Here is a 22,869-nt window from a genome sequence, read left to right as displayed (position 1 = left end):
TTCTGACGATTATTGGTTTTATATTGTCACCATGCTTTTACCTCATTCTTTTCTTTTATGTACGATTGTTATTACGTCAAATGGTCTAGACTTCTAGACCGAATAAATAAATAAATAAAACTCCTGCAATAGCTCCCTTGTTCTGGTAATGGCACAGTCAGCCTCTGTAGCCACCCTGTTCTAGCTCGAAACGTGACGATACAGAGCTACATATAAGAGCAACCCCTGTCGGCTCATGTCAGTTGCACTTTTTCTGTATACTTCTACCCAGATACGGATTAGTTTCCTCAATTTTCAAAATACAATTAAAACATGTTCGAACGTTTTCAAATGCCTTTCTAATGTTTTCTTATGAAAACTTTTTGACAGTGTGCAGGGATTTTGCCCCAGTCTCCCCAAAACAATCAATACTGTGTATGTCTGACACAGAACCGTATGACATTTTCTCTGGTGCCTTGTCACACTAATCATGGCTAAGTCCTAAAACACAAATGCTGTCTGATGCATCTGAAAGCCATCAGGGAGCAAAAAAGCTAAACTCTACATCTCCGATCATAGGGAATGAGGTGCAGTCTTTAATACAATTCCCATTCACCATTTTCAGGTAAATTCAAGACGTTAAGAGAAGTTGAAAAGAAAATACAAAAAGTCCAACCTAGGCTCTTCGCCAGCTCCAGGTAGAGGTCTTTTACTGTACTGTAAAGGCCCCTGTTTGATGTCCAACTTGCATAAGAGTCTGGTCCTCGAGCCAATGCAACCTGAGTTGGCCAGAGCATTGTCGACTTTGCAGCAAATCGCTGCTGTTGGAACCCCTTTCAGAGGGCCATGGGAAAAGCAACCTCTACTTGGCCCAACTGTGGGTTTGAGGCCTTTTAATCCAGATGTCCCAGGGCCCCAACTACTATGTGCTCAGAGCAGCTGAGCCAAGTACCCCTTCCGCACTTGACTCTCATTGGTAGCGTGGGTTGAGCAGTTGGCTTCATGGGGAGATTGGTGCAATCTTACACAGCCACAAGAATCAAAACATGCCCAGCAAGCCCACTATGTTAATGTCCATTCAGATACTTGCTTTTATGAAAAAGTAGTATTTATACACAAACAGAACTTAATATGGCATACCACAAATAATATACACAGTCTTCGTAAGACCAGCATGCTAGGGTAAGATCCTGAGTCCCTAGTTCCCATTCACATAAGGCAAGATTCAAGCTAGGTCCCACTAGTGAGTAAAGATCTTCAAAGTTCCACAATGGCTTTTTAAAAGTCAAAGAATCTTAGCGCTTTGACACTTCTGTCAGAGTTGGTGCCCCCAGAGGCTCAGCAGCCTGGTAATAATCATGCCTGCTCTCGCTGAAGGTGTGATATGAACAGTCTGGGTGCATGTCAGGGGCCCAGCAGTGAGGAGAAGTCTGGATGTTGCAGGCGGGGCAGCAGGTGTCCAAGGAACTCCTCGAGTTGTGCGGTAAGTATTCCTGAGTATGGCAGCAGGTGTTGGATGCTTCTGGGCTATGGTGCTTAAGTTTATGCTCTGTTTCAACAGGTCACAACCCGCTATGCTTCACTATTGCATGCTGCTTCAGGGTGACAGCCCTCTCGATTCACCGCAGCCACCACCTGACATATGGTGGTCGCTAACAGCGGCACACAAGGCAACTGCCCCTCTAGGTCAAAGCACTGCACTGGGCAATGGCCCTCTTTAGCCATCACAATGCATAAGGGCAGCAGAACTTACTCTTCCAATGAGGCTCCCTCCAGGCATACAGGGGTCACAAACTACAGCACACAGGGCGACAACCCCTCTGGGTCACAACCTTGCATTTGGGAATGCCCCTCTTCAAACACAGCGATGCCCCAGTGCGACACCCCATACACTTCACTCCGGCCCTCTCCTGGTAATCTGGTTTTGCAAACAGTGACACACAGACAGAAGGACCGATCTGTGCGCCAGTCCAGACATGGTCCAAAATCTCACACTCCACTTTAGCGATCCACTCAACAGGAGCCCTACTAGGCTTTGTTCCTTCCTAGCACTCTCCTCCTCCTCCTCCTCCCCCTCACAGGGTCCTCTGGCCTCTGCAGAGAGATGCTGGTGTTCCAGTGTCCAGGGCAAGTGATATTCATTCTCATGTCCTCTCACCCAGCAGGGAGAGTAGAAGACCTTGGTTCCTTCTTCCATTTTACAAATGCATTATATCCTATGACAGTTATAATATGGCGGACTGGATGTCCGTCAAGTTTGTGACAGAGTAACCTGTCTGTCGAGCTCTAAATGAGGCCCTTAGTCTTTGATGTTCATGCTTTTGGGGTTGACCAATTTGAAGTGCCCACTCCTCTGTCCTTTGTCCAGGAAGCAGTCTTTCACAGCAGGAGTGACTCCAAACTTGATAGCCTCACAACACAGGCCTTGGTAGGGACTAGAAGATCACACCTGAATGTTAGCCTCACTGATAGATGCCTGTCAAAAGGTTACAATTTCCCCTCAGCCCAACTCTTTATGATTCCCTTGTCAGCCCCATTTCCTTCCTGAAATGTGCCCAGACCCCACTGACCTTTTCAGAGTCAAATACACCTTTTGAAGTGCACTGGAGAGACTGGCTCTCCCTTGCTTCATTGTGTGTGCCCCACCCAGACCTCAGGATTGCAGGCATTCTGCAATTCTGTTGGGGATGGATCCTCCACATGCCTTTCCAAGTCCCTGGGCTTCAAATATGGAACCCCCAGGCCTCGATGTGCTGTACCACCCACAGCACTCACACGTTTGCTGCACAGGAATACACACTAACATGATGTAGGCCAAGGATGAATTAAGAGCAGCAGAACTGTACATGAGTAGGCAGGTAGACCTCACTCCAGTGAAACAAGTAATAAGCATTGGCAAAGCCATAGTTCTAGCTTTTGAGACCTATTGGCTTTGTGAATGTTTTTAGCCAGTTAAACAGCATTGTGGCTGCTGTGCTCTAGATTGCAAGAAAAAGACCTAATGACGAGACTGTTGCATCATTTTGTAGGCATGCACATGCTTGCAGCAAGCATCTATGCATTAACAAAGAGCACTGTTTTGTCTTTTATGTACAGATCCAAGATGGATTAGTAAATTTGGAAAAGTAGCACAAAAGTGCTGTTTTGAAATGGAGCTCAAATCGCTTTTAAAAAAACAAATAATGAATGAACAGATTGCAGGAGTGGGTGGGGGTGAAGCAACACGGTGAGTGAAAGAGAAGTAACGTGGAATGTGGGGGCAGAAGCAGATGGTGAAAGAGAGCTAGATGGAATGCTGGGGCAGAAGCACAATGGAGAGAGAAAACCACAAATGTGGGTGGTGGGAGAAAAGCACATAGACAATGAGCGAGGGGGGGTCAAAAAACGAGGGAGACTGCTGGAAATCGCATGCACTCTCATGTAGTGCTAAAACAAAAATAAAAAAAATAATCCCCTAAAAGCGAGCAGAAGACAAATAGAAGGCTGACAATCAAAGATATAACTAATAAGATTATGCTTCATGGCAGGGACAAACACAAGATTGACCAAAATAAAATCTAATAAAAACCAGGCAAATGAGAATGACAGGAAAGAAATTAACGGTCATCAATTGATTGGTTCCAGGCCCTTATATGTTCTTGGAAAGCCCACAATATGCCTTTTGCAACCAGAAAACATGTGCTCTCCAAAAGACCTGACCTAAAAAAAAAATAAAAAAAAACTTTTCAGGTGGGCAACAAAACATACAGATACAGCCAGATTACAGTTTAAGAGGTACAAAAATAAGAAGCTAAGGTTAGTGTTGACGCAGATATGCTAATTAGAAATTATTAATGAATGTTTATGTGTTTTGATTAATGAAAAGTTTGCAGAGAAATTAATCGTAGAGAAAATAATGTACACATTTGAAAATGTGCCCACGGAGAATGTCAGCCACTTATATGATAGTTGTAGTAAAAGAACTAAAATTGTGTGAAATAATGAAAATGTAGAAGAATAATGTAGTATTGTGCCATAATGAGATGTATAACCTATGTTTTGCATTAATTTGTAGAATTAACTTAGCTGAAGTTGTGGCCTAGTCTTTCCAGATCTCACACAAGAAGCTGAATTTCTAGCGCACTGCAGAGAAGCCAGTGCATAACCTGACCCTGAACCACCTGATGTTATAGTTGCTTAGCTAGAATTTTCTGCAATGTACCGACGGACAGGAGATGATGAAGTCAATTTGATACAATTATGTGTAGAGTAGGCTAAATGTACTTTCCCAGGACTTTAACATGAGAGCACTGACTGAAGAAGAACATGCAACATTTTCGATACCTGAAGAGCTGGATGATGAAGACATCGTACAGTGGACCAATACGTGAACTGAGAAAGAAGAAATATTAGAACTCATAGATTTGTAAAATTAATATTATAGGTTAAAGTCATATCTGCTGATTGACTGACCAATTAGGAATTAGGGGGATGGACTGAAAAACTCTAATAAAAAGTAATGACAAGGGGCTAAAACTTCAGATGTGAGGGCAAATTTGAGATGCGAGGGGTGAATGCTGATGACGTCAAGAAACGCGGTTCAAGATTCTGTCGTTGGGCTCATACTTTTGAGAGCCTAATGCGTTGCTGATCTATTGATGACCTGAAGACGAAGACTGATTTTGTTGCTGATCCATTCTGTGGATAGGTAGCTATGACAATGTGACTGATTAACTTTGTGCCTTTTCTTCTAGGTACCAACTGCATTGTTTTATAGCTCTCTCTTAGCTAGGTGCTTTCCAAATTCATATTTTTCTAAATTGTTTTGCATGAAGTCCCACATGCTAAATGCTAATCTGGGTTAGGTAAGGGTCCTTTGGGTGACGTTGACAGTGACAAATGATTGACGGACTGATTGCTGAGCTCTGCTTTTAATGCCTTTATATTCATCTTTACTGGCATATGCTGAAGCATTCAAGCATATGTTTTCTCAAGTTCTGATTAGATTATGTTGTTGGTGGTCATTAATGAACTAATTCTGGGTGGATTGAATAAAGTTTGACCTCACCTGTTGACCTAGTATTGTAACTAATAGGGAAATAAAATTGATAAAATGCATAATTGAGTTGTGATTATTCATGAAATGTTGATATATTGCCTCATGCTTAATAATTCTCTTAGTGGTTGTTGAATGATTACATTGATAATTGATGTTCATCGATTACTACATAGCTAGGATACTCCATGCAATCCAAAAGGTTAATCGGCCTATACGCGTCCCCTTGTAAGTTTACTTAGTAAGGACCAGGTGCACTAGCATTACTTAAAAGTAGTAACTAAAGAGCATCTCTGGCCAAGTTACTATTCATGTTGACCAGCATAAAACAGTCACTCACTGTTTTAATAAGACATGTATAGCTTTGTATGTTATGTGGCTTTCCCCTTAGTGCTTCTTGCAGATAACGATTGTATACTATCTACATTCCCTCCAGGGGAAATCTACTGAAGCACTACTGGCCAAACTCACGTCATTGGTTCTGTTTATTTTTTCATTGGCAGATTATACTTCTTCACGTTTCCTGACATTTTTCTATTTTGTCTCCATCTGCCAGTGTACAATGGGTCTCAAATAAACACACCTTATGTGTGTGTGTATATAACCTTTGCATAATATATTTGTAGTTTGATCAATGAAGATGCAAAACATGAAAAATAAATACTTACCAAGCAATAAGGCACTTGCTACAGAGGTATCATATGCAATATAACAATTGGTAAATGAAGGTCTCTGCCCAAAAGAAAGAATAAGGGCTATTTACAACATTAACAAAGTATGCATTGATTGCCCCAATAAATCTTACAAAAACATTATTTTGAATTTGTAGTCTTTTTACTATAACTACATAATATTGCCAAGGGGGCGAATCTGTTGTGGAAAAATGCCATCCTAAAACAACAATAAACATGAAATAGCCTTTACCACGCATGGTAAATATATATATATATATATATGTATAAACAGTAAGGCTAAATTATGGGGATTGGGATGGGTAGTGGTACAGGGTGTTAAGGGTAATTTTAGGGTTTGGGGTGGGTAGTGACACAGGGTGGTAATGGTAATTTTAGGGTTTAGGGGTGCGTAGAGGTAAGGGTAATTTTTGGGTCTGGGGTGGGTAGTGGTACACGGTGGTGTGATGCTATTAATTGTGTTTGACCAATGACTTTGTGTTTCACCACTGCGCATATTAGTTGCTCAGTGTTCACCAGTAGCACATTACATGTTGTGTTCAGTTTAGCTGCCTATTGGTTTTAACGTGGCATTAGACATTACATTTGGTATTTGGGTTAGCTGCCTTTTGGCTTTAACATGGCATTAGCCATTACATTCTGTATTCAGTTTACCTGCCTATTGGCTTTGACATGGCATTAGACATTACATTTGGTATTTAGGTTAGCTACCTATTGGCTTTAACGTGGAGTTAGACATTGCAGTTGAGACATTGCAGATGAGCTGTGTTTTTCCAAGCTGTGTTTTTCCACATGATAGATCAAGCTGTGTTTTTCACACCAGACCCTAGCTGATAAGAGCGCGTAGATTTTGTGTTTACCTCTCAATCCAGTCTGAGAACGAGTGAGGGTTGGAGAATTGGCCACTCTCCAGGTTTCTTCGGTTCTCACACTGAGTTTGCTTTTAAGGGGTGGCTCTGGAAAACAGAGTTAGAGATATTTTCTTCTGACTTCAGACAGGAACGGATGTCAGTTGCCTGTCTCCGTTTGGGTAGAAAATCTCTGTCTTGCAGTTGAACCGGAGTCATCAGCTTGAAGCCCCAGAAAGATGAAGCATAGGGATAGGCCCTACAGCCCTACGGTGATGCAATTTTGACTTTTATGCTTTGCTTTGAAGTTATGCTAAAATATAATCACATGTATTTGCTGTGTACATTGCAACTGAGAAGTACTTTGATATATTTTGCTTTCATTGCTGCAACTAATTTTGAACGTGTGCTTCCAATCTACTAATTTTGTCTCTCAGGAACCTCGTGGTGAAGTAATAACAATAAATGTCTTCTTTAAACTAAGAAGTGCATTCCAGAGAGGTTTGTAAGCTCGGTCATAAGATAAGAGAAGGAAAGCAGGACAGGTGGTAAGGTTAATTTTAGGGTTTAGAGGTGGGTAGGTGTACTCAGGTTTCAGGGGTGGGTAATGGTAATGGATGGTAAGGATAATTTTAAGGTTTAGGGGTGGGTAGTGGTAAAGGGTTCTAAGGGTAATTTTAGGGTGGGCAGTGGTAAAGGCAGGCTACATGTAAAATGTAAAAAATTGGGTTTTAAGTATTTGCCCAATAAAACATAAATTGAAGATTAAAATAAAATGATACATATAGATATATACACATATGTAAACATATATTACCTGCTGCCGGTCGCCAGTAGGTAGTTATAGTTGGGGCCTAGTTTCCATAGGAAAAGTGTTCTTTGTTTTGCCAATATGTTTAGGGCCATGTGACAAATCCTCACAACATTTTCAAAACTAGTTTACCACTCACTTCAGCTGCTGTCTTGAACGTTTCGGAGTGATTAGTCAAGTAGGGGCTGAGAAAAAGTGGTGGTCCCAAAACATGTTTTCCCCAAGCAATTTCCCATAGGGATTTTAGACACCACTACAGCCTGAACCACTGCATGGAATTACACCAAATTTGGTTTAAAGGGTGCTCTTGGCCCAGAAAGTGCCTGTGACAGGCTGCTACAGCAACAAGCAGGCCCGTCAGGGTGCAACGACCCAGCTTCAGCTGCCACTTCCGACCCAGAAGTGCAGCGTCCTTCAACCAATCCCCATCCACATCCGGGTCACAGTGAACAGAGTAAGAACTTTTGTGCCATGCCACAGCTTCATAACAGAGACGGTTTGCAGGGAAAGGGCGCGGACGTGTGGCATCAAGAGAGCTGTAGACTTGTGGTGGAGAAAGAAGAAGACCAGGAAGACAGCGCTGAAAGTAGGACTGAAGACCCAAAAGGAAACCCTCCCGGCAGCGTGGATCCTCGAACCAGCGGCGCGGGAGGCGCCCAGCGCTGACTCCGGCCACGCTTGAGGAAAAGCGTGGCCTCTTCAGGTGCGTGCCTCTAAAAGGGAAGAGGGAAGGAGGGGGCAGAAGAAAACACGGAAAGGGAAATAACAAGGATGAATAGTGAGGAAAGGGAGGGAGGGGGCCGAAGAAAGTATTGTTGAATGGATACTGGTATTAGTCCATGACATAATCTTCAGGGTACACTTCTGTATTTGCCATAATCCGGGTAGCCACATCAAGGGAGAGACAACCAGCAAGGTACATACTCAATATTATACAGACTCTGGTGGGATTTTAGAGAGACACAGGAGCACAATAAGGTCATCCCATCCCGAATAAAGGGCGGAGACAGCTACAGGCGAAGGAAATAGATGGAAGCGAAAGGGATAGAGAGATAACGAGAGAGAATAAAAGATAAAGATAAAAAGAAATTGAAAAGTAGAAGAAAGGAGACAGCGAGTACAAGAATCTGAAGCACAGAAAAGAAGACAGGACCAGGGATAGGAGAAACAAAAGGGGGGGGCAGAAAGGGAAAAAAAGGGAACTAAACAGAACAATTCACTTAACTGTGCCTTTTCACTCTTTCCCCGCATGTGCCTCCCGGGAGCCCTAAAAAAGCAGACGAAGGAAAGAGTCTCAGAAGGCCCGTCAACAAACCACAGAGGACAAACAAACTGTTGCTTAGCATTATTTCATAACAAATAAAGAAACTTACCAACTTATCTGACCACTGGCCACTGTCCTCATTGTGCCACCCTGTCATAGTGCCCTTTTTGTTAATTGGTGTAAATCAGTTTAATAGTTTTTGAGATATAAACAGAAAACCAAATGTATTTCTCTAAAGGCACGAACCCTTCGCGAATACGCCTGATCACGTGCAGAGATCTGTAAGGCTGTCAAAACTTCAACCAGGAACTGTTGGCAGCCAGTATGGGACTCAGACTCAGTGGAATCCCAAACAAAAAGATTACATAAAAGAAAAGAGGCCATGATAGGAATTTCCTGACCCCTTCGCCTTAGTGCTGGGTCCCCTTGGGATCCCACGAGAGCAAAAAAGCGAAATTGTGACAGATTCATGAATGAAGGCAAACATTTACCAAAAAAAAGCTAGGTCTCCAGCTCTTGTTTTCAGTTTTGCAAGGGGGTGGGCCAGGTCCTGGAGGCATTGAGGTATTTAAAAAAAAAAGAATGGGCCCCCCTCCTAGTGCTCGTTTGAGCCCCGTGAACCACCACTTCTCCAGGTGGGGCCTTAATAAAGGGCCATAATTAAGACTAGGAGGCCCCCCTTGGGCCACATAAAGCCCCAGGACCACCACCTTACCAGAGCCAGCCTGTGCCAATTAAATGAGTGGGGGTGTGTGGCCCCCATCCTGGAGCCATCCCTCAGGTCTGACTCCTGCTATATCCGAAGTTCCCCACCCTCGGGAGATAGCTGTATGATTTCCCTAAGTGAGAGCAACGACTAACTCCACTTCCAGCAAGCAGGAACTGTCAAACTGTTCCAGCTCGCTGGAAATGGAGTTTTCGTCTATTTACCTGCCTGGTGCGATGCGGGCAGGGAAACAGATAAAATGATTGGCCCCACACGCAAGGAGCTGCATTCCTAGCAGCTCCCTGTGTGTGTGAGCAGTGTCGGCTCCAGCTGGAGGCGGGGAGCCAGCTGGGACCACCGGGTCCTTGAAGCTTCCCCTGCAGTTCCCATCAAAGCACTCTGGGTAGGAGCAGGGCACTGAGGCACTAGTGGCTGGGCCCCGGGGGATGGGGTCCCCAGGGCCAAAATTGGCCCCTGGATGGGGACTGTGTAGCACCTTCCCCCTTTTAATAACGGCCGGGGCTTGGGGATGGGGTCCCCAGGGCCAAAAGCGGCCTGGGAAGGGGTCTGTGCAGCCTCCCTCCCATTTTACTATTTTAGTAGGCCCTGGGGAGGTGGTGGTCCCCAGGACCCAAGGGGTCCGTGAGGCATCCATTGGCAAATGTTAAATTTAGCCCTGGGGAGCTGGTGGTCCCCTGGGCATGTTAAAGCCCCAGGAGGGGGTGTCCGTTCAGCCCCCCCATCCTTTTTTTAAATAAGGCGGTGGTCCCAGGGGCTCATAAGAGGCCAAGGGAGGACCTTCTTTTTAGGTTGAGCTTTTAAGACCTCTTGTATATACTTGTTTGTGGGCTTACTGCTTTTCATTGGTTTGTTTCAGTGTCCTTTAAAAATCCTTGCTTGCTAGTGGTCAATCTTTCCTATTTGTCCCTCCTTTTCAATCTACGGAGCAGTGCCCCAGTATTTGGATCCTTCCGCTTGTCTCATTGTCGCACGTGTTTAGGGACCACTTTTCCCTTTCTCTAAGAGCATTTGACCAGAGCGCTTGATTTCTTCCCTGCTCCTTTTACTGTTTGCCTGATCTCCAACTTCTGTTTATGTAAACAGCTGTAATTTGTGATGTCTCCTCACATTTGTTGTGCCTTCAAAGACAGAGATCAAATGCCAGACACAAGGTAATTTTCATTCTCTGAAGTGAGAGGATTTCTACAGTCCTCCAAGCCCCTCCTGTTTTGCCTCTTGTCTTTGTTTTCTGCTTGTGTTTGTCCGACTCTTCCGAATGGCTGGTCCCTGCTCCTTTAATCAATCCTCATGTTCAGATTTGCCTTTACCCCCTTTAATTTCCTCATCACCCCGTAGCTGAAAAAAAACAGATCGACAAATAAAAACTATGACTTGACAGATTTTTGCGAAGCATTTGCCTCGTATACCGGTCTATCTCGTGTGGAAGCATGGTATGTGGCCTGAACTTTAGACAGCCACACTGTAAAGATGATGAAAAAATGTGTTTTTGCTTGTCTTGGTGATGGTGATAACTTCAATTAGAACGCATGTGCCCCACAGAGGTTAAAACAGAAGCCTGAGAAAAGGGCTTTATTTCCTGCAGTCATGACGTGAGAATGACCAGGTGGCTCATGTGGAAAAAAAGTGCTTCTGAGACCAGCGCTTTTGGTATCAGAGGAGGAGCCAGGAATGCGAATGATGCAGAGCTAAAAAGAATGACGAAACATTCACAAACTGGTGTGAATTTATTTGTCTATCGTTGCCTGCACTCCTGGATTACTTTAAATAAAAAATATTTGCCGACATCCTTGGCACTGAACTGGGCACTCTTAATTTCAAGATTATACCTCATTGATGTGTGGTGCATGCATCCAAGATGGGCAATTCTTTTTGCAGTCTAGATGCGTAATGGGGTTCACTGGTGTTAGGATAGAGGTAATTAGAATAAGAATACTGCACGCCAAAATTATATCAACATCGCCTATTGAAAATCGTATTTAATGTGACCATTTATAAAAAAAAGATAATTTTATCCTTAATCGTTATCTTCTTGTACTCTTAAGAAACTGCTTTGCGCCATTTACTCATAAAATGGCATGTTTAAAAGACCGTAATATTGAACAGGATAGCGCAGAGGTTGTTTTGAAACCATCCCAGAGTATGATTGCCTCTGTGGCAGGAGCATGCAGGCGTTCTGCCAGTGCTTTCTGGTGCAAACTGCAATACACAAGGAGTGCGGAGGAAGACGCTGTGGTAATAATGTCAGTAATTAGATATATATTATAAAGGTAGATTAGATATACAATGTCCTGTTTAGCATGCCATGAAAACTACTTCAATTACTACTGTTTTCCAGACAGATTGTTGTGTGGATAAACACACATTTGTTTTACAGACAGATTTTATTGAAAGGTGGCAATCCACACTAACTACACACACAGGCGAGCACAATGCAGCATACATCAAGGGGACAGACACCTCCCTACAGGGTATCGCCAGCAATACAGTATTACTCCCACAACAAAGAAAACATCATTTTACATGGGTTAACCCGCACGTGTCCCGCCCGTCCCGCCCCCCACAACCCCCCCCCCCCCCCCCCCATCGCCCCGTCTCTAAAATCCCTCGAGGCAGTTAGCAAGCACCGAACACAGCTCTGCAACTGGAGGAAGGCCACCAGCTCAAATAGAACAACCCAAACACCCCTCTCTGAACCCTGCAGTGCCCGACCTCTCTCTCATGTCGATAGACACACACGCTATCTTAAAACCAAGACAATTATGACCGTGTGCGCCATTAGGGAAAAGAAACTTGTACCATCAAAAAAGTGGTTTTTGTCATGAGGTCCAGTGACCATTTCATCAACAAAGAAATAGTTATACTAGTCCTTCTGTTACATTGCCATAAAGGCATATTATTATCATTCTTTCTAACCAAAAGCATGTTCTTCCTTGATATACAAATGTGCAATTATGTGACTATGTGCACGGTTTTATGGCTGCTTTTTTAAACCAATTGCTCTATGAACCACGAAGTTTAAAATTTAAGAATAATCGCCAACAAGAAATTTAGCACAAATTAGTGTATTTTAAACAACGTAGAACACATATAAACTTTAATAAACCTTTCATCATCGAACTTAAGCTAAACGTTATCCTGACCAAAAGAGGCCCACAGCCGCACTATACATTTAAAACTTTTGTGACGACAACTTTTTTGATATGGTGATAAAACTCTTCTTAAATGTTTTCGATAACAGGATAATGTTGCTTGTGATTTTAAATGTTACTTTTAAAACAAATGTACTGTTATGAAGCTGAAACATTGTCACAGGTTTAACTCTTAAAACTTAGAAGTCCATGCCTTTCTCACAGTAAATCTCCGTTTTATAACCTTGGTAATTTGAGTATCACTGATGGCTCCATAACACACAATCTCACTCTACATAATTCCATTCAGTTAATACCATTTAATTATTATCTGCATAATTCCACAGCACACCATGCCACATATATCCACCACACAATTCCATACCATACAATTCAACAATTCCAATACAACCCATCTCTGCATCCCACTTCCACCAACCCTCTCATCTCTCCCTCACACTCCTACTGCCCCTCTCATCTCACAATTGCACTGCCTCTCTCATCCTTCCCTCACACTTCTTGTCTCCCCTATATACTGCCTGCTCACACATGCTACCTTCCTGTACCTTCTCATGCTGCGCACTGGTCCATCTCTCACACCCCCCCCCCGGTTGCCCCTTCTTCTTGTCACTCTCTCCTACTCTCACAGCTCTCTCTCGCTCTCATGCACTCTTCCTGCCTCTCATATTGGTTCACTTCAGGTCTTCGAGCACATTTTCTTTCCTGTGCCTTTTCAAGATTTCCGTCCCTCAAACCCACGCTCTCCTCCTCTTCCTGGGGTGTCTTCTGCACAAGCACACCCTTGTCACGCGTCTGTGGCCTGCTCTCACCTTCTTTCTCTCTTTCTCACACACTCTTTCTGCTTCTTTGTCTGGAGTTCATTCACCACTTTGTGCACAAACTACCTATCCCTCTCTATCTTCCTTTCTATCTATTCTGTGCAGCTATTCACCATGCCACCTAATTCCACTACACAAATACACTACACACCACACAATTCCACAACTAACAATTCCAGTTCAACCCACATAATTCCACTCTAAACCACATACATCAACTCCATTCCAAACTAAAGCACATGGGTAAAAGAAATTGCCATTTACAATGCCAATAGCTCTAATGCTCGCAAATGCAAGACCAATTGCATTACAAATACTTCTTTTTATTATGCCATATGCCCCGTGACCTGGCCCACCCGGAGGCTAATCTGTATAAGCGCAGGGGACCGTGCTTTTGTTTTTTTTTAAATGTTGCCATATTCATGGAACCCTTCACAATTTTCAGCAAACATTCCCTCTGGGACTCCAGCACCAAGGCTAGGGGTCAGGGTATTCCTACCCTGCCCCCTTTTCTTTTCTTTTAATCTTTTTGTTTGGGACTCAGAGTTCTTTTCTTTCCCAAGGCCGTGCGTGGCACGGGTTTGGCTGCTTAACAGAGTTTTGACTGCAGCCCAAGTTCTGCAGTGCGCGGCCCTGGCCCTGTATGGCGTGGGGATAGGTGGTTGGAGGCGGTAGGCCAACCCTGTTGCGCACGGCTGAAGGCCTACCTGGCACAGGGTTGGTTGCTTATAGGGGTAGGCCGCGCCATGCTATGCTAATTACAGCAGATATTACAGCACTCACAACATCTTTTATAACATCATTAATGATTTCAATGTAACATTAGCTGTAAAATTATTGAGGAGATAACTGTGCATGGTGGGGGCATGAGTTATAGTTACCTTAGGGCATGAGGTATAGTTTATAGTTATTTGAGAAAAACATAACTATCACTGCTGAATTTCTATGTTTTTGTGCAAATAAATTGTGAACCTAACTATAACGTCCCCGTAACCTTAGTTTTTGAAGTGAATATATATATATATATATATATTTATTTATTTTACGCACTGGCACTCACCAGTAGGTAGTTATAGTTAACACCTAGTTTCCATAGGAAGAGCGTTTTTTGACTTGCCTATAACTTTGGCGCCTTTTGGCAAATCTTCACAAAAGTTTCCAATTTTTTTTTCCTACTGTGTCTTATGGTGCATAGTAAGTTTTGGGGTGATTTGTCAACCGGGGGCTGAGTGCATTTCCCATGTCAATTCCTATAGGGTCTTTAGACATGACCACAGTTTGAACCGTTGAATGGAATTACACCAAATTTGGCAGGAAACTAGATCTTGGAGTGTGGATCATGCTTTTTGTTATTTGGTGTAAATCTGTTCTGTATTCTTGGAGTTATTAAAGGAAAAAGAAATATAGATATCTGGGCGGAGCCTAAGCATGTATCTCATGGTGAGGTCTGATTGGCTGTCAGCACTTCAATCAAGAAGCGCTGGCAGCCATCTTAGGACCAATGATAGCAACCCACTGAAATGCAGTGAACAGCAGGTTTTGAGGGTTACAAAAAGGAAAACGTATAAAGGGTGATAATAGATTTTAGTACAATATAAATCATTTGTTAATGGTACCATGCTGATTTTAGGAATCGTGGTGTGTTCTAAGGTGATTTTACCCTGTAAAAAAGCCTTCTGCTGGGATTTCATTGATCATTTTTGAAAGACAACTGTTTTCTCATGATTTTCCCATACAGGTTATGGAAGGTGCTCCAGAAGCTAAAATGAGACCATATTTTCTGTAAATTTACATTGTCTTTCTCAACTATATGAGAATGAAGTCTGACATTCTCAGTAAAACGTACTTTCAACAGGAGAAGCTTGTCAGTTGATTCCATTGTGTTGTACTGCAGCCTCCCAGGGTGTTCTAATGAACAACTAGAGTGCTAACAGTCTTACTTATACCAAAAGTGTGGCAGACCTGAAGCCATCTTGATTGAATCAAACAGGTAAAACTTAAAACATTCAATTTAGAAAGGAACAAAATTAGGGGCTTTATTTTGTCATAGAAATTATGGTTAGTGCTGGAGAAAGAAAAAATAGGACATGTTTTAAGTGAGTTCTCAAATATCTTTCTATTCTATTTAATTAAAACATTCTGGCATGCAAACTGAAACATGCATTTTCAACAGCAGCAGCAGACTGCCGATTTACTTCCTGGTAAACAGCAGCTTTACTAGAGTGTTTAAATTAGCAACTAGAGTGCTAACATTCTTAATTCATGCCAAAAGTGTTGCACATCTGAATGCTAACTTGATGGAATCAAAGTGGAAAACTGAAAACATTTTCTACTGAGGATACTGCAGTAAACGAGGAAATTAAAAATGTCCTAGCTAATGAGAAGGAAAGTTTCGATTCTTCCGGCCACATAATCAGCTAGCTTTTGGCCTGGGATCCATTCAGAGGACCTGGGATGGTAAATTCTATCAGGCTCAAACATGTCTAAATGTCTAGTGTCCCCGCCCTGGGGACTCCGAGGAACTGGGAACTGGGTGCCAAGGTCTGCCCCAGTCCCGATCCTTGTCAGAGGAGATCTCTTCCTTAGTATCACCCTCCCGTCTGTAGGAAACCCTGTCGTCGGGGTCTGAATTTACAGCGACTAGGCCACAGGCTTCCCGGGAGCATCTTCCTCCAGGTAGGGTGCAGGATTTTGGCTTGTGCACACTCTTATGGAAGGTTTCTCGCAGCCTGTTGAAACCTTCCAGGTCCCTTTGCATCACACTTGTTTTGCCCCCAGATTTAATGCCGCTAGGCCCTGCTCCTAAGGAAGTGGGGCCGCTAAAAACCCCTGGGTTATTCTTAGTTAATTTCTCCATCTTTCATGCAGGAAGGCTAGCACTCTAGTGATAGCACTTTATCCACCCCTGGAGGGAGGCGTTGGGGTGGAGCCATTCTCTTGAAAAGAGGAATACTTGTGGCCCCTAAAGGACTCCATTTCAATGAGGGTGAGAGCACAATTCATGCCCAAACAATGGACCGGTCAGCCGCCTCGCTAGTGCTCAATCTTAAAAGAAAAGAGTGTAATGAAGTTGAATCGCCACCAGGTGTTGCCAACAGCCGATTGGCTGCACACACGCGGGGCAAATCAACTGCAGCAGCGGTGTCAAGGCGAAGGTTAGCAGAAAACTCCTGAGGGAATCTCAGAGGGAGTTCCTCAGCAGGGCTTTCCCAATGCGCATGCGAACCTGTAAGAGCGTTATTGAGCTGCTCTGACAGGCCGTGAAGTGCCTGACAGATACGCAGTTGGTGCAAAACCGCGCCACCTAGTGGACCCGCACGGTATCGTGGAGCGCGCTTGAGTCAAAGACAGGAGACTTACTTAAGTAAACAACACAGCGCAATATGCATTAAAATGGTTAAATCGGTAATCTAACAGACCAGTATCACTGGCAGTCAAATGCATAAATCAGTACTCTAACAATAAATAGTAAAGTTAAGAAAGCAATAACTTAACTGACGAGCGGTGAAGAAAGGAACAGGAAGGGGTGTCAAACACTTATATACTTCGGACTGTTATATGATTGGACTATGATTGTTATGGAGACTCCTCGCCCCAGTGGTTCATTGGGCATGTAGTCTTTACTAGTTTTTTACTTATATGTTCTTTGAAAGCTGCTGATTTTATAAAGTGAAGAACGAAATTCATAATCCTTGCCTCCGGTCCTGACATATAATTAGGGGGCTTCATAACAATATGGCCACCAGAGGAAAAAAGAGCCCAAATGTAGCAAAAATATCACCTGAATGTAACCCAAGTATAGCCCAATGACAAATGTGTGCAAAACACCTGATTTACTATTTTTTGCAGTTTTTATATAGCGCAGTCAGGCGTGCAACTAGAATGCTAGCAAACTAGTTGTTCTTTAGAATATTGTGGAGAGGCAGAGTTCAAGGGCACTGGCTCCGATAATTGAGGGGAGGGTATACAGGCAACAAGTTGACCACGCTGGGCAGGTGGGAGGGGAAGTGGCAGCACAATGGACCATGGAGGGCAGGTGTCAGGGGGGCCGGGGCAACAAACTAATCATGCAGGACAGGGAAGCGAGACTGTGGCAATATAACAGATCTTTGCGGGGAGAAGGAAGAGCCAGTGGCAGTACAAACATGCAAGTCAACACACTTGATTCAAGTAGGAAACTCCTGTTTTAAGCTCAAAAGGGCTTTATTTTATCTGTCTCCTTCCTAAAATCCCCTTTTTCAATGTAAGTCAATGGGGAAAATCAGTTCCCCAGGTTTGTTTTTTAAAGTCTCCCCTTTACCAAGTTCAAAATGTTGTCAAGCATGGTACATTGGATCACAGAGGCCAGGAGAAATGGGGTAGGGACATGGTCTCGGATAACAGAGGGCAGGAGGGAGATGGGCTGGGGCACCAAACTGACCTTACAGGGCAGGTGTCAGGGATTGCAGCAGCACAATACACCATACATGGCAAGCGGGAAGGTAGTGCAGCACAATGGACCATGGAAAGCAATAGGGAAGGGACAGGGCCGTGCACATGGCCAACAAAGAGCAGAGGGGAGAGAGGCAATGACAGCAAGCTGACCGTACCGGACAAACAGGAGGGACAGTTATAGCATAACGGACCATGAAGGGAAGGAGGGAGGGTGCAGGGACACAACAAAAGACCAGACAAGGTAGGGGGTAGGGGACAGGGACCTGCACATGGAAAACGGAGGGTAGGAGGCAAGGGGGCAGGGCAGGATCAGCAAGATGGCTATGGAAGGCAGGCGGGAGGGACACTGGAAGCACAACACACCATGGAGGGCAAAAATGAGACTATAATGGCATACACACAGACAACGGAGGGAAGGTGGAAGGGGGTCAGAGGCAGCAAGATGACCACACAGGGCAGGTGGGAGGGTCTGTGACAGCACAGAAGACCATGCATGGCAAGGGGAGGGATAGTGGCGGCACAACAGCCATGGTGGGCAAGAGGGAGGGGGCAGCGGCATGCACTAACGACCATGCAGGACAGAAGGGAGGAGTAGGGGCTGGACACAGACAAAAGAGAGCAGGGGAAGTGTCTTCACAACAGACCACACAGGGAAGGCAGGAGGACCACTTGCAGCACAACAGAGCATGGAGAGCAGAAGGGAGTGGCAGCAAAATGGACCATGGAGGAAAGTAGGGGAGGGGTTAGGGGCTTGTAGCTTAGACAGGCAGGGTGGGAGTGGCAGGGACATGCTGCACCCACCTGACCATGCTAGGCAGATGGGAGAGGCAGCTCAACAGAACACTCAGAGTAGATAGGAGGGGCAGTGGCAGGTTCATGGAACATGGTGGGAAAAAAGGAGGAAGCAGGGGTATGCACATGAAGGGCGGGGGAAGGAGGGCAGGGGCAGCAAACTAAGCACAAAGGCTAAGCAGGAGGGCAATGATGGGGCATAGAATTGGGCAACAGATGGCAGGAGACATGGGCAGGGATATCAGGCTAAATGGAGGGTAGTGGCAGCCCATCAAACTATGCAAGGCAGGAGGGAGGGGGCTCGTGCATGGACTCGGACAACAGAAGGTGTGGAGGAGGTGGATGGGGCTGCAAGCTAACTGATCAAGGCAGACGGGAAGGACAACAGCAGAACAATGGCCACACCGATCTGTAATGAGGGAGCAGGGGCTTAGCATTGGACAATGGATGGCAAGAGAAGAGGGGGGCAGGGGTGTCAGTCTTGGGAGGGGGGGCAGTACAATGACAGGCCAGGCCCTGCAACTAACCCACCCTCCACCATGCATTTCGATGGGCATTCTACTTAACGTTAAAACACCTTAGAAATTCACTAAAAAAGACAAAGGTTACAGGGACGTTATAGTTAGGAAATAGAATTAAAAAAAACTTAGAAATTCTCTAAAAAAACAAAGGTTACAGGGACATTATAGTTAGGTACAGATTTTACACGCACAAAACCATAGAAATTCAGCTGTTATAGACTTATTTTAAGTTACTATATCTTGTGCCCTAAGGTAACTATAACTCGCACCCTCACCGTGTATTGCTAATTAACCCGGATATTACATCTCTCATGATATCGTCTATGACATCGATAATATCACTGTAACATTTGTAGTCAAATTATTTACGAGAAAACTGTGCATGACGAGGGTGCGAGTTATAGTTACCTTAGCACACAAGCGAATTTCTAAGTTTAAAAAATATATATATTTCCTAACTATAACGTCAGTGAGTGTATATAAGCATAGTAATGGCCTGTCTGGGGAAGCCATACGCGCTAATGAACAGGCACAGAAACATGAGGCAGATGTGACTCTTGAGCAAATGTTTATTGCAAGTGATCTACAAAGCGTACTATTTTATATATGGTTTCTTCCAATAAGCTAATTCATGAGGGTTTTATTAAGAAGAACATGGGTGTATGAAAAAACACTACATGGTCTCCCTCACATGATGGGACCGTAGCTGACTAGTAAAGATACATTTTTATTATGTTTTTCTGACAAATAATCACATGTGCAACATTTTGCGCACTGGGAAAAAGATACTATTATGAAAACAAAATAATATGCATTTAAACAATTTGTGTAATAAATGCAGAAGGACAAAACTCACCTTATTGAATTGCCAAACAATAAATGAAAGTAACTGCGACATCTAACTATGGCTAATGTGTACATAGTGGAAAGCACATTCCAAAAGATCAGAGGAATGCTTGTTCACAGCACACGAGCATCCAACAGAAAGGCACCCCAACAGAAAACTAAATAGAACTGGCAACTACTGCAGCGAATCAGTAGATTTCCCAAAGGAAAAAAACATTGGCCCATATTTATACTTTTTGACGCTAAACTGCGCTAACGCAGTTTAGCGTCAAAAAATTTAGCGCCGTCTAACGCCATTCCGAAGCGCCATGCGGGCGCCGTATTTATGGAATGGCGTTAGCCGGCGCAAGCAGACCGGCGCTGCCTGGTGTGCGTGGCAAAAAACCACGTAGACCAGGCAGCGCCGGCGTAGGGGGAAAATGGCGCTAGGGCGTCTTAAAATGGTGCAAGTCGGGTTGACGCTAAAAAATCGTCTTAACCCGACTTGCGCCATTTTTTAACGACGCCCATCCCCCATCAACATGACTCCTATCATTGTAAAGATAGGAGTCATGCCCCCTTGCCCAATGGCCATGCCCAGGGGACTTCTGTCCCCTGGGCATGGTCATTGGGCATAGTGGCATGTAGGGGGGCACAAATCAGGCCCCCCTATGCCAAAAAAAATTATTAAAAAAAAATACTTACCTGAACTTACCTGAATGTCCCTGGGGTGGGTCCCTCCGTCCTTGGGTGTCCTCCTGGGGTGGGCAAGGGTGGCGGGGGGGGGGTCCCTGGGGGCAGGGGAGGGCACTCTGGGCTCATTTTGAGCCCACTTGTCCCTTAACGCCATGCCTGACCCAGGCGTTATAAAGCGGCGCAAAAGCGCCGTTTTTGGCCACGCCCACTCCCGGGCGTCATTTTTGCCCGGGAGTATAAATACCACGTAAAGGCCTGGGAGTCATTTTTTAAGACGGGAACGCCTCCCTTGCATATCATTAACGCAAGGAAGGGGTTCACGCTAAAAAATGACGCCCACTCCGGGCACTTTGGCGCCCGAAGCGTCTAACGCCATAGTATAAATATGGCGTTAGTTTGCGTTAGTTTAGCGTCGAATTTGCGTCGAAAAAAACGACGCAAATTCGGCGCAACCAGAGTATAAATACGGCCCATTGTGCGAAGATGCTTTTATTGTGTTAGCTGAACAAAGTTCCTTACCAGAGTTAAGGACTTTAAAAGCAGAGAGAGGTTGAAACAAAAAGCACGGTCTGTTCAGGCCCCTATCCAAGCAGCAAATGGTCCAGGGACGTTTGTTTGCATGCTATAAATATAACACCATGCTTTCCAATTGACCTACAAAACTTAGCAATTGTAAAAACAAACTGGCAGCTTCTGGCATCCAAGTGGAAGGTATGATGTGGCAGTTAGTGAGGCACACTCTGTGAAAAGTGAGCTCTAAACAAAAACATACACTTTCATGCATAACAACTAAGACAAAAACCAAAACAGCTTCTAGTAAAAGTGATTGAGGAATGCACAAACCACCCTACAGAACAGACCTCTTTAAAACATACGTTCTAATACAGTTTTTAACAAAAAAAAGAAAAAAAGTTTCCAAAAAGCAAACAGTCAAAGAAGAATACAGGGAGCATATCAAGGAGGTGGTAAACAGCCTATGCTCCACGGTAGGGTCTAACTGGACCTGGGCAGCCTACAACGAATAAAGCAAGCAGACACAAAGCATGCACATGTGAATGGCAAAGCCAATGGTAAGCAATGGGCAGAATACATTTATAGGTCAGCTTCTAGCATGTCTCCAATATGTTGTTGCAATCAGATATCTGTCAGGTAGGATTCGACCTGAAAAAGTCCTGTTCACTTCTACTGATCACTATTACAAAAATGGCATACTGCCACCACCACACTAGTGCTAATTAACTGTTCTCAAGGGCAGTAGCTCTTTACTACTATCATGGTGACTTAGTGTGCCCTGCTCGGTCTAACAAGACTACAATCCATGAGACACGCCCAGGTCATGGCACACATGCATGATCCGTGTTCGATCAATTGGTCCCACATCTGGCTATTGCTGCAACTGGGGCACACAAGGTAGGGATGCATGTCTGTCACCATGCAGAAAGCTTCTCAGTCCCATCAGCAACCTTGAGGATGGCCATGCTACAGCTCTTCCAGATGGTGTTGGATCCCTCTGGCACACCTTTGGATCTGACCGGTCCATCCAGCCTCTGGTCAGGCTTCCCTCACCAGTCCCATCCACACTTAGCGCAGCAGTGTTTTTTTCCCCCTGCTGCAGGCCTTGCAGGTAATTCCTCTGTTGTTAGCACCGTCCCAGCCTCCAGACAGCTGTACTGATTTCCACATCGGTTCCAGTTATGGATTGGGGGACCTTGGGACCCTAACTTGGAACATTATTATCTAGTGGTGCAGCTGCAGTGGCCTGCCTGCTGGCTGTTGGGGTGGATATTGGAGAAACTGGGAATGCCCTCTGAGGAACACTCACAGTGGGGGGTGAGAGAGGCCTTTCAACCACGCAGAGGGGTCCCCTGGGAAGCCAACAGCCTGCTAGGCATGGCACATGACAGATCCCACAGAAGCATGGATCTTATGCAGACTATGCCCCACTATTCCGTGGGATCCATATTGGGAAGGGGGGGCTGATGACATGGGTGGTGGCTGGAATGGGGACTCTGGCCACACTGTTTCAGAATGGTGCACTCATCCTCTTTGAATAGCAACAGACTGAATATGATGTCCCAGTAGGCCACTTTCTGGTCTACGCCTGATTGCTGATCAAGATGGGCCAACTGTGGCAGATAGGCACCCGCTGTGCACACCTTGCATACCATAGGGCCGCTGATTGATAATCTGGCTCACACAAGCCCGACACACACTATACAGGACCTCCTATTGACGACCTGCAAGAGCTTGAGTATGGGATATAGGCTAGAACTTGACC

This window comes from Pleurodeles waltl, chromosome 4_2 (genome assembly GCF_031143425.1).
Source record: "Pleurodeles waltl isolate 20211129_DDA chromosome 4_2, aPleWal1.hap1.20221129, whole genome shotgun sequence".
NCBI lineage: Eukaryota > Metazoa > Chordata > Amphibia > Caudata > Salamandridae > Pleurodeles > Pleurodeles waltl.
The sequence above is the reverse complement of the archived record's forward strand: the minus strand, read 5'-3'. Positions refer to the sequence as shown.